This window comes from Hemicordylus capensis, chromosome 6 (genome assembly GCF_027244095.1).
Source record: "Hemicordylus capensis ecotype Gifberg chromosome 6, rHemCap1.1.pri, whole genome shotgun sequence".
Classification (NCBI taxonomy): domain Eukaryota; kingdom Metazoa; phylum Chordata; class Lepidosauria; order Squamata; family Cordylidae; genus Hemicordylus; species Hemicordylus capensis.
Window position 1 is genome coordinate 8,825,678 of NC_069662.1, and position 10,616 is coordinate 8,836,293.

General features: G+C 46.1%; 1 long non-coding RNA gene across 1 annotated transcript; it reads left to right on the forward strand.

Moving 5' to 3' along the window:
* The first annotated feature begins 400 nt into the window (after positions 1 to 400).
* On the forward strand, positions 401 to 3,985 carry LOC128331917 (uncharacterized). The gene is made up of 3 exons (XR_008310468.1): positions 401 to 511; positions 695 to 748; positions 3,769 to 3,985. It is a non-coding gene; the product is annotated as an uncharacterized LOC128331917 (long non-coding RNA).
* Positions 3,986 to 10,616: the final 6,631 nt, after the last annotated feature.

A 10,616-nucleotide genomic window follows, 5' to 3' on the forward strand; every position in this document is an offset into this window, starting at 1 on the left:
CACATCCCAACTCGAGGGCTCTAGGCTTCTTAAGCAAAGATCTCACAATTGCCTCCTCCAAACAAGGAGGCATCCTCCACTCCCTCAGGAGCTCTCCCTGTGACTTAAACATAAACATAATGATCCTGTTGCAGGATGCTTCCAATTCAGTTGCAGGGGAGCAACAGCAGGAGAAGGGGCATGTTTTCATCTGCTGCTTGTGAGCTTCCCAGAGGCATCTCTGGGAAACAGAGTTCTGGAATAGATGGGCCTTAGGGCCTGATCCAGCAAGGCTCTCCTTATGTTCTTCTTATGTTAACTTCTTATGTACATTCAGAATTTAGATCTTGGAGCTTCATCTGCAGCTCAGACTTTATGACATATATGTGTTCTAAACCTGTCCTTTAGAATAGATATATTATTTACATTTAGGCATTTTACATTTAGGCAGGGACAAGGCATAGTTCATGCCTTGTCCCTGTGTGAACAGCTCTTAAGATGCAATGGCCCAGCTTCCTCCAGTAGAAAAGGGGTAAGGCGAGAAAGACCTTTTTGCACTAGGTGAAAGCAAGACTATGATACTGTGTCTCTGAGAGCACAAAAATAGACAGCATTGTCCTGCAGAGACACACCATGGAAGGTGAGCGAAGCTGTCTTGTTCTGCAGGCTTAACACCACCTGTACATGATTCTCCCTGAATTCTTTTCTTCCATAGTTCTGCACAGTGGCAAGGATCTTCAGCGCTTGATTTGAATACTGTCGGTACCAGGTGAGTTCATACTGTGTTTGAGAAGTAGAGAAGTGACAGTTAAGGGTCACTGACTTTGAAACGGATACCATCACCTCTGGAGGATCCTGGGACACTGAGTCTCCATGGATGAAAGCTAAAGTGGGGGAACCAAACTGGTATTAAAAGAAATGCTTAAAAGAGGTCTCAAATAAACTCTGCAGTCTGAAAAACCAAAGTCAAAATCTGAATTTGCCAATCTCCCATCTTTAGCTGATAGGTGCCAGAGTTCAGATTTCACTCGTGACACTATTCTGCCTTGGTTAGGGAAACCCCAATTTTATGGATGATGCTTGAATTTCTCCAGCGAAATATGGGCGTTATAACTGGGGTAGTTCATCTCGAAATCTGGGAGCAAGCCAGGAATTTGGAAACCAAAATGTAGGCTCCCCAAGGGAGAGTCAACTCCCAGACTAAATGTATTTTGATGTATTTTAGAAATCTGTTTTTCTGTGCAGCCTTCACTAATTGATACATCTTTCTATATATTCATTGATGCATCCATCCTTCCCAGTACTAGCTGGACCTATTGCCCAAATACATTCTATCTGTCCACACAGTCCTGTCTCTATGCCCTGTTATCTATGTATATCTTGACCAATCTATCTCCATTTTTAACTCACTGCCATTTTGCATATGTCCATTTTCACTTTTCCACAGTCTATCCATTTCATTAGCCATTAGACTAGCTATCTACCCTCACTGACATATTTTTGCTTTAACTCAGGGATGGGCACCCTGAGGTTCTCTAGCCATTGTTTGACTAAAGGTAAAGTGTGCTGTCAAGTTGGTGTCGACTCCTGGCAACCACAGAGCCCCGTGGCTGATGGACTACAACCCCCATTATTCCCAGCTACAATAAATTGCACGGAGGATCATGGGAGATGGAGTCCAACAGCTGGAGAACTCAAGACTGGCCACGCCTGATCTATCCTAATCTATTATCTTCTCTTCATTTCCTTGATTATCCCACCCATCCGTTCCTATCATCCATTCTAACTATTGTTCTACACTTTTCTCTGCCTCTTTTTTGTCAATAATATCCCAAGCCATATCTGCTAGCACTGTGTAGATTTAGATTATAAAATGTACTTCAACCCAAACTATGCTTAAATACCCAGAGCCATTTTGATCTGTGCTGATTGTGGATTAGCTAGTTTTGTTCTGGTTTTTTGTTTTTTGTTCTACATTTTAGTATTAAAAACAAATTTCTCCATATTCTGGTACATCTGACACTCAAGATTTGTTGCAACTCACTAGTAGTAACTCAGAAGTCTCCTTACCAAAGAGGGAAAGCCCAAAACCAAGCTCCAGGAACAGCAGCCTCATAGTTGGTACAGAGGAGTTGTAGATCACAGTGCAGAAAGAGAGAGGGCTTCTTTCCCTCTCCTCTCTTGCACTTTTTCTTTCTCTCCCTGACAGTTTGTGGGTGCCACAACTGATTGTATGGGACAAATAAGTATTGCCTTCCTCTCTTCTTCTTCCTGCTGTGGTGAGAGAGGGAGGGAGGGAGAAGCAGAGGGAGGGATAACAAATAAAAAATACATTGTTGAGACAGTCTTTCCAGAATCTGGAGGTCCCTCTAGTGGCTAGTTTGTAACATAACAGTTCATTCTCATAGCCCATGGGATTTTCAATCCTGCTGTACTCTTTTTACAGTAAACACACACACACAACACACACACACACACACGTACGTTCCTCACCTGGAGACTGGAACATGGACTCAATGTGTGGATGAGTCTTGCCAGTATCCAACTATGATTTCTCTGGGCCTGATATAAACTTTTAACATGCACACACACCATTCTCCTCCTCCCCCTCCCCCTCCCCCTCTTGTTCTCCTCCTTCGCCGCCTCTCCTTCTTCTTCTTCTTCTTCTTCTTCTGCTGCTGCTGCTGCTGCTGCTGCTTCTTCTGCTTCTTCTTCTGCTTTTTCTTCTTCTTTTCTTCTTCTTCTTCTCTTCCTCTTCTTCTTCTTCTCCTTCTTCTGCTTCTTCTTCTGCTTCTCCTCCTCCTCCTGCTCTTGTTCTCCTCCTCCTCCTCTTCTTCTCTTCTTCTTCTTCTGCTTCTTCTTCTCTTCTTCTGATTCTTCTTCTGCTTTCTTCTTCTTCTCTTCTGCTTCTTCTTTTCTTCTTCTGCTTCTTCTTCTTCTCTTCTTCTTCTTCTGCTTCTTCTTCTGCTTCTTCTGATTCTCTTCTTCTGATTCTTCTTCTGCTTTTTCTTCTTCTTCTCTTCTGCTTCTTCTTTTCTTCTTCTGCTTCTTCTTCTTCTCTTCTTCTTCTTCTGCTTCTGATTCTTCTTCTTCTTCTGCTTCTCCTCCTCCTCTTCTACTACTACCACCACCATCACCACCACCACTACAAGTATTTATATACCACTTTTCAATCAAAGTTCTCAAAATGGTGTACATAGAAAAAATATATAGTAAATAAAGATGGTTCCCTATCCCCGAAGAGCTCACAGTCTAAAAAGAAACACAAGATAAGACAACAGCAACAGCCACCAGAGGGCTGCCGTGCCGGGGTTGGATAGGGCTAGTTGCTCTCCTCTTGCTAAGTATAAAAGAATCGCCACATTAAAAAGTGCCTATTTGCTCAGTTAGCAGGGTTCTGCCTTTCTCTATCATTTAAAAAAAGTGGGGGGAGAACGGCCTTGTGCTAGGCAAACCTCTCAAGATCTCACAAGATCTGAAAAGCTCTCCAGCTGCTGCCAAACTAACATGTCAACTGCCTAGAAATGTGAGTTTGGGCAGTATAAACATGAGATACATAAATAAATAATACAACGCCCACCATCCCCAGCTGTGGCTCCTTCCCATTAAAGCTGGGGATGATGGGAGTTGTAGTCCACCACCAACGAGACCCTTGGCTTGGTCACCCCTGCTATGTTCTTAAATTGTTCTTAAATGTGTTTAACTGGTTTTAAATGGTTTTCAGCTTGTTTTTTAAATCCGTTTCATATTGTTTTAAGCCGATTGTTTCTGTCCTTTGTTGTTCTACAGAGTCCAGAGCCTTTGGATAGGGTGGTAGAGAAATGTAATAAATGAATGAATGAATGAATGAAGCAAGCCAAGGAAATAAGTTCACATCAGCATCTAGTGCACCTGTCTGAGGGGGTTGTTCCCCAATGCACCACGCTTATCACGCTGTGCCTTGTGGGGCTGTATGTGAAGGTTGTTGATCCGCACAGTTGATCGGCGCTGCTCCCGGCAGCACGGCTCATATGGGTGTGTGTCTCGTGTTGTGAGTTTTGACAGTATAAACATGAGATAGATAAATAAATAATACAACTCCCACCATCCCCGGCTGTGGCTCCAATTAAAGCTGGGGATGATGGGAGCTGTAGTCCTGCCATATTGAGCTGTAGTCCTGCTTCGTTTGTCCTGAACTCACCAAATCTTGAATGAGAATTCAAGTTTCCTGCCCTCCTGTCTTTCAAGGAGCTGTTGAGACATTTTCCTGCAGCCAGTACTCATGGCCACATGTGTCCCTCTGCACCTCCAGCCAAGCTTCTTCTAACAAAGAACTCCTCTCTCTTCCTCCCAATGGCTCTCTAGGTCCCACCCTGATTGGGGTGTGCTGATTGGCTGATCCCTGGAGTTCACCAGCCTGTCAGTCGGGACAGGGTTCACTTCCGGTTAACTCTTTAGAAGAAGGGTGACTGGTCACTACAACATGCAACACTAATTCCTAGTTCCTTATTAACTTGGGCATTTCTATGCCACATTGGAGAGGAAGCTGGCATTGTCATGAAGACACCCTACACAATAGCCCTATTCACACATTTGGTTCAACACAAATAGAATCTGTCTTTTGTGTATGCACATACAGATCTGTACACGCATGCAGTTATTCACACTTTAGGTTCAACGCACATACAGTGATACACTTTCTAAATGTATACTGCATTTGTGGGGAATTGTAACCAGGTTCTTTTTTTAAAAAATGAACGCATCCATGCAAAAACATGTGCATGTGTGCAGGCACTGTACACACATGCAAAGTAATGTCTGAACAGGGATAATGACAAACCTGGGAATGGAGATTGGTACTTTATGTTACAACCACAGTGGGGATAAATCCACACAAGCGGATAGTTCTCTGTGTTGCAGATAATGTGCATGCCAGCCTTATGTCTCTTGTGTGTCATTTCTGAATGTTGTCCATTGATCGCTGAAGCAGAAGGGGGCCATTTTGAAGATAAGATTCCATTCTGATTCATGTCCCTTTGCCTGTTGAATTCCGAATCTACAATAAATTCATGGACATGGAGGGGCATAGCAAGGTCAGAGAAGGCCCTGAGAGAAGAAGTGAAGATGCCCCACCACCACCACCACCACCGCCGCCGCCGCCTTCTCCCTCTGCCTCATGTCTTCACTGCAGAAGAACTGTAAGGACATGGTGAAAAACAAAATATTCTCAGCGGGCTCTTTCTCTCGCTCCAATGCAAATATTATCACACACCTCACACACAGGCAGGCACTTACACAGACACAGACACAGACACAGACACACAGGTGCCCCTGATTCTGAAACATGCTTTTAATATATAAAGGTAAAGTGTGCCATCGAGTCAATTTCGACTCCTGGCAACCATAGAGCCCTGTGGTTTTCTTAGGTGGAATACAGGAGGGGTTTACCATTTGCTTCCTCCCGTGCAGTATGAGATGATGCCTTTCCACATCTTTCTATATCTATAACACCTATACTTAGGTGTTTCCCATAGTCTGGGAAACATAGTCTGGGAAACATACCAGTGGGGATTCGAACCGGCAACCTTCTGCTTGTTAGTCAAGCATTTCCCCGCTGCTCCCCTTAAGATATACATCTACTATAATCAACAAGTATGTACCGTAGTACACCGCTCCGGGCTCCTTGGAGGAAGAGTGGGATATAAATGTAATAATAATAATAATTTCTTGTTTACACAGTCAGACAGGTGTTATTGACTGGTTTGTTTTATCCAGACATCGAGTCCTTCCCATGGACCTGGGATGGCTGAATTTTATTGTCAATGGTTATAGATATCGTCACAGAATATAGGCTGTTCCCAGTAAAGTTGCTTTTTGTAATTGGCTGATGGTGATTTCTGTGGCCCCTATGGTGTTGAGATGCTCTTCAAGGTCTTTTGGAACTGCACCCAGGGCGCCAATTACCACTGGGATTGTTTTGGTCTTTTTCTGCCACAGCCTTTCAATTTGCCCAGAGCGGTGTACTACATACTTGAGTTTCTCTTTCACAACAACCCTGCAAAGTAGGTTAGGCTGAGAGAGAGAAGTGACTGGCCCAGAGTCACCCAGCTAGTTTCATGGCTGAATGGGGATCTGAACTCGGGTCTCCCCGGTCCTAGTCCAGCACTCTAACCAATAAAATAAAAAATTAAACAGTGAAGAGCAAAGAGCAAGCCGTTGGCCAGCGGGCAGGCCTCACTCCCTCGGGGGCCCAGGGACATTTGGGGTCTCCCCCCACCCTGACCGGTCAGTTGCCTGCAGAAACACACATCTTCACCTTTGCCCACATAATGAACAGTTTTAAAGCAACAGCAACTGGGTTTTCTTTATTGATTATGAATTGTGTGTGTGTTTTTAAAAACGTCTGCAATTTAGTGTGGCTGCCTCAAACCCTGCCTCGCCCCCCACTCCCCCCACCTACCCCCCCATGCTGATGCCACAGTTGGCTGGCCTTCCTCCTCCTCCTCCTCCTCTCCCCGCCACCCCCTCACCCACACAGAGTCAATGCTTTCATCCGCCACACTCATTCACCTCCCGTGCGGCCAGCTCCTGTTTCCCTTTCAGCTCCTCCATGTCGGAATCCCATGCAACATGGACAGAAAAGGAGCTTGTGCAGGAGACAATGCCTCCGGGAGAGTGAGCCAGGGAGAGGGTTGTTGCCGGGGGGGGGTAGGGGGGGCTCCCGCCAAAGCAGGTGGGAGGGGGAGGGGGAAGTCAAGGGTGGCTTCGGTTCACAACTCTCGCCAACTCCTCTCGCATGGGGCGAAGCTGGATATGGCCAATTTGTTGGGCCCCAGGAAACCGCTGGCTGCCAAAGGGGTGGGTCAGCTCCAGAGCAAGAGGGGGAGAGAAAGAGAGAAAGGCACGAAGGCCTACGGGGGCCTCGTATTTCAGCAGGGAGTTGCTGCCGGCTACAGGGAAAGACGACGGCCGTAAGGGCCCTTCTGGCAAGCGTCCCAGCAGCAAACGTAACCCTACAGACAGATGGACAGTTGGGAAAGAACAAGGAGGTCCTTCGCACAATCAAAAAATTTGTTCTACCTGGGTTTGGGAGCTGTGTGTGCTCCCCATTTTTGGTTGTGTGGAAGCAAGGGAGGAGGAAAACCTGGGTAGCTTTTCCTTGCTTCCACACCATCACTTCTCCCGGTTTCCCTCCTAACTTGCTTCCACACAACCCAAAACTGGGAGCGCACACAGCTCCCAAACCCGGGTAGAACACAGTTTTTGATTGTGTGGATGACCTCAGTAAGTTGGAGAACTGCATGAATCTGCTCCTCTTTGCTTTTATTCCACACACACACACACACACACACACACACACACACAATCTGTGCACACAGGTTCAGCAATTCACGTCATGTGGAGCACAGGTACAGCAGTACACTTCCGATCTGCTGCCTGTATCTGAGGGGTCTGCTGCACCGAGGTTCACCTTTAAAATGAAGTCAGGTACAGTCATTCACACAAAGACATGTATGTCTGGACAGACATCTGGATGCAGGTACAATGTAATGTCTACACACTTCTGCCCATCCCAGAATGGCTCAGGGTGGTTAACACCAAAAAAACCCACCAAACAATATAATAGAACATTTAAAGACGTTTAGCATAAACATAAAATAAAACCAGTTAAAATTAACATAAAACTCATTTTTAAAACAATTTAAAACAACTTAACTATTATTAAACGCCAGGCTGAAAAAATGGGTTTGATGGTTTGTTTGTTTGTTTGTTTGTTTGTTTGTTTGTTTGTTTGTTTGTATACCACCCCAAACTTCTATCTCTGGGCAGTTTACAACTACATAAAACAAATTAAAAGACATAAAAACCTTTAAATGGTTTAAAGTCACAAGTCTAGTTAAAAAGCTTGGGTGAAACTAAAAAATGTGTCTGAAAAGACTTCTTAAATGTTGTCAGAGTTGGGGAGGCTCTAATTTCAGCAGGGAGTGCATTCCAAAGCCTCGGGGCAGCAACAGAGCTGGTGGCAACTCTAGACGAACCTCTCCAGATGACCTCAATGGGCAATGGGGCTCATGGTGAAGAAGACATTCTCTTAAATACACAGGACCCTAATACCAGGTTATAACCAGCACCTTGTATCTGGCCCAGAAACTTATTGGTAGTGAGTGTAATTCTTCCATAGCAGGAGTATTATGGGCTCCTCAAGATGACCTGGAGACCAAGCTTGATGCTACATTCTGTACCAACTGCAGCTTAGGGCTTTCTTGGGGGCCTCCAAAGATGGTAGTTCTCTTCTACTCACAGGAAGCACGTTCTACAATCTAGGGGTGCAAATCTGCTGCACAAGCTACTTGTTCTAACTCTGGCGCTAAGTCTGGTTTGTATTAAGACTTACTTGTGCTAAGTCTGGCTTGTGAACGTAAGAACAGCCCTGCAGGATTAGGCCAAGGGTCCATCTAGTCCAGCATCCTGCTTCATGCAGTGGCTGACCAGGTGCATTCTGGGGAGGTGCATTCTGCAGCATTTGCACAACCTGGGGCATGCCTCTTCTGTTTTAAAGGGAACTCTACAGAGCAGGGGTGGGCAACTTGGCCCTCCAGCTCTTGTTGAACTACAACTCCTATCATCCCTAGCCACAATCAGTTGTGGCTGGGAATGGTGGGAGTTGTAGTTCAACAACAGCCTGAAGGCCAAGTTTGCCCAATTCTGCAAATCTCCATTTTTTAATGCAAGTCTGCAATCCTTGTGTGCTAGCGTAACTTTGTTTGTTACGCAAATGCTTCATCAGTCAGGATGTCAGCCGGTCTCTTGCCTGACTGTCCCCCAATATTCAGCTGTGACCTATGGGGTTCAGGGGACAAACCTACCAACTGACACCATAAAAGAAAGAGGACGGAAGGAAGGAAGGAACCCTAGGTCTTTCCTGCTCTTCCTGATTTTCTTGGCACATTCAGAGACACCAGAGAGATCTCGTTCCATCTCCACCCCCTCTCCAAATCCTCTCCACTCCGCCACACACAGAAATATCTTCTCAAAGGGGCCTATTTTTTTCTTCCCCCGAGCCACTGAAGTAAAAGTCTTTAAGCTTTTGTGCTGTGGATTCATTAACATTCCCGTAGCGAGCTTCTCCGAGGATTTTACTTTTGTAGCTCTGGGGGGAGGTCAAAAGGCCACGAGGAAGAGGTAGAAAGGAGGCAGGGATGGTGTGGGGCAAGAGGAGAGGCGGGGAGGGAGGCAAAGATGCTGGCTTTCAAAGGGGGTGGGTGGGAGAGGGGGCGGGCCAAGGATGGCCGCGATGGGCAGGGAAGATGGAAAGAAGGGTGAGGTGGCCTAGATGTAGATGGGAAAGAAAGGAAGGAAGGAAGGAAGAGGGAGGGAGGGAGGGAGAAAGACAGGGGAGAGGGAGGGGGAGGGAGGGAGGGGGGAGGGAGGAAGAAAGAAAGAAAGAGGGAGGGAGGGAGGGAGAGAAAGAAAAAGAAAAAGGGAGGGAGAGAGAGAGGGAGGGAGGCAGGAAGGAAGGAAGGAGGAGAGAGAGGGGAGGGAGGGAGAGGGAGAGAGGGAGAGAGAAAGAGGGAGGGAGAGAGAAAGAAAGGGGGAGAGGGAGGGAGGGAGGGAGAAAGAAAGAAGGAGGGAGGGAGAGAGAAAGAAAAAGAAAGAGGGAGGGAGGAAGGGAGGAAGGGGGAGGGAGGGAGAAAGAAAAAGAAAGAAAGAAAGAAAGAAAGAAAGATGGAGGGAGAGAGAAAGGGAGGGGGAGAGAGAGAGAGAGAGAGAGAGAGAGAGAGAGAGAGAGAGAGAGAGAGAGAGAGAGACTCCTCTTGACTTAAACCCCCAAACCTTTTCCCTAAATGGTGCAGGAGAAAATAGCTTTGAAATCCACCCATGTGCACAGAGAGACTGTACTACAGAGATAAACACAAGAGATGGATGGATGGATGGATGGATGGATGGATGGATGGATGGAAACTAGAACAAGAACAGCAATACACCAGCTTCTGAGAAGCAACTGCAGAATAGAATTATTGGCCTACATATCCCACTTCTGGGCTTCCCAGATGCACCTGGCTGGTCACAGTGGGAAACTAGATGCTGGACTAGATGGACCTTGGGTCTGATCCAGTAGGGCATTTTGTGGCATCTAAAGTGGAAGCTGCAGCCTCATAGTGCCTAGTGTTAATTCTGGAACCATCCAGAATATGGGGCACGGCTCTGAGTGCTCTGGAAGGAGGAGACACTCTTTACAAGCTTCAAAGGGTCCCCATTCCCAACAGCCATTGTCTATCACAAAAGATCTCAGGATGCAGGTGGAGATATCAGGGCTTTCCATTTTGTGAGCTCTCCAGAAGAATGGACTAGCAGTGCGCCTCGACCATTTTCTCTGAAATATCTGCTCATCCCAAATTATTCTGCCCATTCTAGATCAGAGATCAGCAACTGGTAGACATAAGCCCAAAGCTTTGTCTCTGTGTCAGGGACTGCCTACCCAGCTGTAATGTAAATGGCAGAAAGTCCATGAAGTTTCCGTCTGCATTACTGTTTCTGTGATGCTTCAGATTTTCATGAAATCACAACACTTTGTTGGATTATCTGCCCTTTGATATTTAGCTTGCTTTAGCTGGACTCAGGAATGGCCTGTAACATCATTTCCTTAAGTCCTCATC